This window comes from Cryptomeria japonica, chromosome 8, assembly GCF_030272615.1.
Source record: "Cryptomeria japonica chromosome 8, Sugi_1.0, whole genome shotgun sequence".
In the NCBI taxonomy this organism is placed as follows: Eukaryota; Viridiplantae; Streptophyta; class Pinopsida; order Cupressales; family Cupressaceae; genus Cryptomeria; species Cryptomeria japonica.
In genome coordinates, this window is record NC_081412.1 from 591,436,283 (window position 1) to 591,441,925 (window position 5,643).

The window sequence follows — 5,643 nt, forward strand, 5'->3', positions numbered from 1 at the left end:
TCCAACTCTTGGTCTTCCATGCTCTTTTCATTTTCATCTAGTCTCAAACATCTTGGTCAATACCTAGTTCATGGTTGAAACCCATTCCCAAAAATATAGGAGAGAAACTAAAGAGGCTCAAGAGTCCGTAAACATGAGTTCCTATGAGTATGACAATGATATCTTTTTCAATTCTGATCATACTACATTACCTAACATGGATGCCTATAGAAACATTCCAAATGTTGAGAATATGGACACTACAAACAACAATGATACACACAATGACAATATGGACAACTTTTCTGTACTTTCAGCAGAAGTGGAAGACACCATTATGAATCCTCATTTCAATCGATTGGTTGAGGAAATAATGAGGAGAGATAGACAATACTTCATACAAGTGATGGCATAAAGTGGAGCTAAGATACCTCATGATTTTGACATGTCTCAAATAATGGAAAATTAACCTTTGTAAAAAACTGACTCCAACATGGATCAAAGGAGGCCTAATAATGGAGGCAATAGAGGACCACATATGGTGCCTGAATCACCATCATCTTTGTTTCAAAAACCAGAGGTCCCATACACACATGGCCAAGCATATGATACTCACCTTCACAGACCATTATGGAAGTCTTATGCAGAAAAATATGCTCAATCACATATCAGTGCTAAGGATCAACCACCAAAGCAATTGGATATCCAAAGGCATGCTCAAAATTTGGACACAAGGAAACCTCGTGTCAAATTTGGGGGCAACACATTAGAACATGACATGCCTGTAGAGTATGGTATACATGGACAAAGCAGATATTTTGTTCCTCGACATGAATCTATATCAAGTGGTCCATATACACAGCATCATTATAGACCTCCTCCATATGAACATGTGTATGATCAATATCATCCATATATGCAACATGCTCCTCCTCCAATTGGTGCCTCAAACATGGGGTATGGTCCAAGGAGTCGATCTCCACCTAAGAACAATTTGGAGCAACAAATCAGGGACTTACAAAGGAAAATGGAGGACATAAATACACCAAAGCCAACATACACAATGAGAGACATATGTCCTTATCCATTTGACAAGAGCATTCCAATGCCTCCATTTCCTACACACTTTGTGACGCCTAAATTTGATAAGTATAGATGAAAAGGGGATCCTAAGGCACACATAAGATAGTTTTTCATAGCTTGCATTGAGGTAGCAACAAAAGAGACATATTTGATGAGATTATTCCCACAAAGCTTAGGTGATCAAGCTATGGAATGGTTCTCCCAACTCCCGCTTGTAATTAAGTCTTGGGGTGATCTAGCAGAGGCATTTATCCAACATTTCTCATACAACATAGAGACAGACATATCAGTCACTACTTTGTGCAACACCAAGAAAAAAGATGGAGAGTCTTTTGCATCATTTTTACAAAGATGGAGAAATCTAGCTAGTAGATGCTCTTGTGGAATTCCACAAAAACAAATGGTAGAGATGTTCACCCAAAATGTTAACAAAGACATTGGCTATGATCTAGGAAAGCTTTTTTGTCCACCTTAAAGGATGTCATTGAAAAAGGCTTAGCGACAGAAAAGGTCCTAATTGAACAAGGAGTCATTAAGATATTCAAGGAAAACAAAGATGACTTTAAAGGAAAAGATAAGCCAAGATTTTGGAATAAAAACAAGAACACAATCAATGATGGTGTTGTTGATGCCAATACAGTGCGACCCAAAATTGTTTTTTCAGGATCAAGCTCTACAAACAATCAAGTGAATACTCAAACAACTTCCAGATCATGAAGGAAGTACACTCCATTGGGAGAACCACTTGAGTCAGTTTTCAAGAACCTAGTGGCAAACAAAGTTATCACAGTTCCAGATTTTCCTCCATATGAGCCAAAGGTTAAACAAAATTGGTGGAATGATGATGAGTATTGCGAATTCCATAAGAGAAAGGGCCATAAAATAGGAAATTGTCATCAACTGAAGAACATCATACAAGATCTCATTGATAGAGGTGACATTGAGATTGAAGGACACTCATCCAATCAAGAACATGAAATGTTTAAGGAACCATTCCCAAAGCATGACAAGGGAAAAGCTGCAGCCATAGATGACTAGACCAACTATACTAGAGCATCTTATAACTATGATTCAACTATCAATCACATCTCAATGGATAATTATGTCTCTACCATTATCATCAAGGACAAAACCCCTAAAAATTCTACCTAGAGACCCAAGATCATTCTGAAAGGAATTGGATATTCTTCCGAACCTACCTCTGAATGTAATATTACAACTTGTCGAGATAAATTCACTTTGCAAGGTGCTCCAGCTGAAAACACCGCTTCCTCATCAACCAAACCTAAGTATGACCTTATAGAACAGTTGGGGAAGACACCCACGCTTATTTCCATCCTTGAGCTTTTACGCATATCCCCCGCACATAAAGCTATTCTTGACAAAATCTTGAGAGACACTGTCATTCCTACTAATCTGAACATGGACCAGTTTCAAGCCATGGTGGGATACCTTTCCATTCCACACTCTCTTGCATTCACAGAAGCTGACGACGCCTCCATAAGTCAGCCGCATAACGCACCTTTACACATTGAAGCCTTCATACACAAACATTGAATAAAACGAGTCCTGATAGATGGAGGAGCAGGTCTAAACATTTGTACATTGAGCACTATTAAACAATTGGGATATTTAGATAAAGTTGTGAATTCTATAAACAAAATTACCGTCAAAGCATATGATGATGAAGAGTGCTCATCCAAGGGCACAGTCATTTTACCTCTTAGAGTTGGGCTAGTTACAAAGGATGTGGTTTGTCAAGTCCTTGATTTAGATCTCACATACAACATACTTTTGGGATGTCCTTGGATTCATGAGATGAGTGCAGTCCCATCTACATATCATCGACGTATCAAGTTTCCTCACAATGGAGTTGAAGTGACTGTCAAAGCTGACCCAAATCCATTCATGTATTGCAACAATCTGCGACCTAGATCAGAAATAACAATTCCAGCCAATCGAGAGGCTATTCCTTCATTGACATATGTGGATCCAGAATCCTTGAAAGCTTTTACATCAAAACAAGCAGAGATCAAAGAAAAGTTCAAGTTTAAAGACATGGGATGTGGTGAGTATATCTTCCATGTTGATCAACTCCCACTATCTCCTAAGGTATTCAGTCAACATGAACAATCTATAAACAATTTGCAAGGAATTGGGTGTGAACCACCTAGTGTTGTGGCTACTAAGTCTGAATGCAAATCTCCTCTAGTGGTGCAAGCAACTCTTGATATCAATAGTCCTAAGAGTGGTTCCAATGAAGAATCTATTGAGCGTATCGCTAGCCCTCTTGAAAACTCACATATCTTTACCATATCATCCACTCATTCCATTTCCACTCCACTTCCAAACTTGGATCAACAAGAATCACAAAAGCCCTTACTTATTGGGGATCAAAAATCAAGCTTTGAAAAGAAAAATCTACAAGTCAAAAATAAAGAAAAGTCCTTTATTCTAAATCAAAATCAAAAGCTATTGGACTCTGAAAAAATCAAAGTCAAGGATAAAACTCCTATAAAAGAAAAAGAAAAAGAGTTGATCTCCCCTAATATCAAAATAACTGGGGGCAAAAGTTCTAAAATTTCAAATCAAAAAGCATATTTGTTGATCCTAAGTCTCCATCATGTCATCCTACTTTCACTTCTTTTCACAATCATAAGCCTTCATCACTCATCCACTTGTTCTACACATCCTTTCCCTTTTGGTGATACATCATGGACCTTTAATAGAGCTTCCTTGAAGGACTTTGTTATTAGGGATGCCCAAACTTCTTTAGGTGACATGCATACGGACCTGTGTAGTCCACACACTAGTAATTCTATCTCAGTTCCTTTATCAAGGAAGATAGTCATTCGAGCTACACATCATTCAGTCAAGGAACAATGCAGCTACAATCATAAAGTCAACCCTCACACATTTGAGGTAGGTGACTTAGTTCTCAGAGAAAACCCCAAAAATCAGCAAGACAGAGAGAAGAAGGGCAAGTTCGAACCAAACTGGCTTGGTCCTTACATCATTACAGTAGCATATGGATCTAGGGCATATCATCTCTCAACCACAGAGGGTGAACATTTAGAGGATCCTATCAACAACATGCACCTTCGTAGGGTCTACACATAGCTCTTCAAAGTATCCTAATTCAAAAATACAAAAAAAAATTCAAAAATTTCAAAAATACAAAAAAATCATAAAAACATAAAAATCATTACTTGGTGAAAACCTGGCAAACAGGCGCCTTGTGACACAAAAAATAATAATTGAAAAACAGAGAAATAATTTCATCCAATGGTGAAAACCACTTCAGTGGCGCCCTGGGCAAGTACCATGGTGAAAACTGGGTCACCAGTGCCATGCGTAGAGACATTGCTCCTCCCTCCTTCAGGATTCACTTTCATCCTTTCACTTTGCACACACTCACATCCTATCCATTCATAATAAACTTACCCATTCCCATCATGGCTTGTTATTGATCTAGCCAAGATTGGTTAGCCATTCATAATAAACCTCCCTTTTCACCCCTTTCCATTCATAATAAATCAGCTCCTATCTGTGGCTAAGGCAAATCCTACGTCTAGTGATGGCTGTGGAACTGAGAGCATCACATGTTTCGAGGAGTATAGTTTCTTCCACTTTTCTTCAGTCTATTTGTGCACAATCCGCAATAAAGCAGCATTTGCATTGACAATCTGCAATAAAGTTACGTCTTCTCTGCAATAACGTATCAGTTTCATGGATTCAGTTAGTTTCAAATGAGACACAGCAGCAACAATGGGTTTCAACAAATCAAATCTTTCAACAGACTCAGACAACATATGGTTCAGTGCGATCTATCCTTTTTGTGAAAGTAAACATTGTGACCACAATCAAATACGACTTATACAAGTGACAAGAGACACTAAATTTGAGGACTACAATGGATGTTGGTGTCGAGTCTTGGTTTTCTTTTGATTTTATCTTTTGGTGACATGCCTTTTAGCTTTTCCAGGATGTCTCTGACTAGAGATTTTATTTCCAGGATGTCTTTGACTAGAAAGGCGAGGATGGGGTATCGTCACCTATTTGTATTTGCTGTCTATGGATTGTCTCTTAGTAAAGCTATGACTTGTCCAAGGATATGAGGATACAGTGAGTCTAGTATGAACTGGGGCATTCCTTGTTTGTGACTATCTTATCTCCATGCAAATAGGTACAATGACTTTCTGTGTCAAACATATGTCTTGATTGTCATAACCTACTTGCAATAATAAAGCTCAATGATGATAACGCACAAGAAGCTCTTTCACTTTCATATCTTCTATCTTCCATCCCCATTTCTTGATTGACCTCCATGTCCTTCTTGAGTCCGTGTAGCCAGTTATCACATGACTGAGTATAATGACATGCCAAAATCATTTGCATTTCATGTAGTTGCACCTGCATTACCACATATTACCATTTCATACATACATATAGATATCACAATTGCATCACATCCTGCACACAACACATATTAGCACATTTTACATTCTCATCATGTAAATAATCATTTGCAATATCATATTCATTGGCATTTCATACATTCACATTTGCATATGCATAACA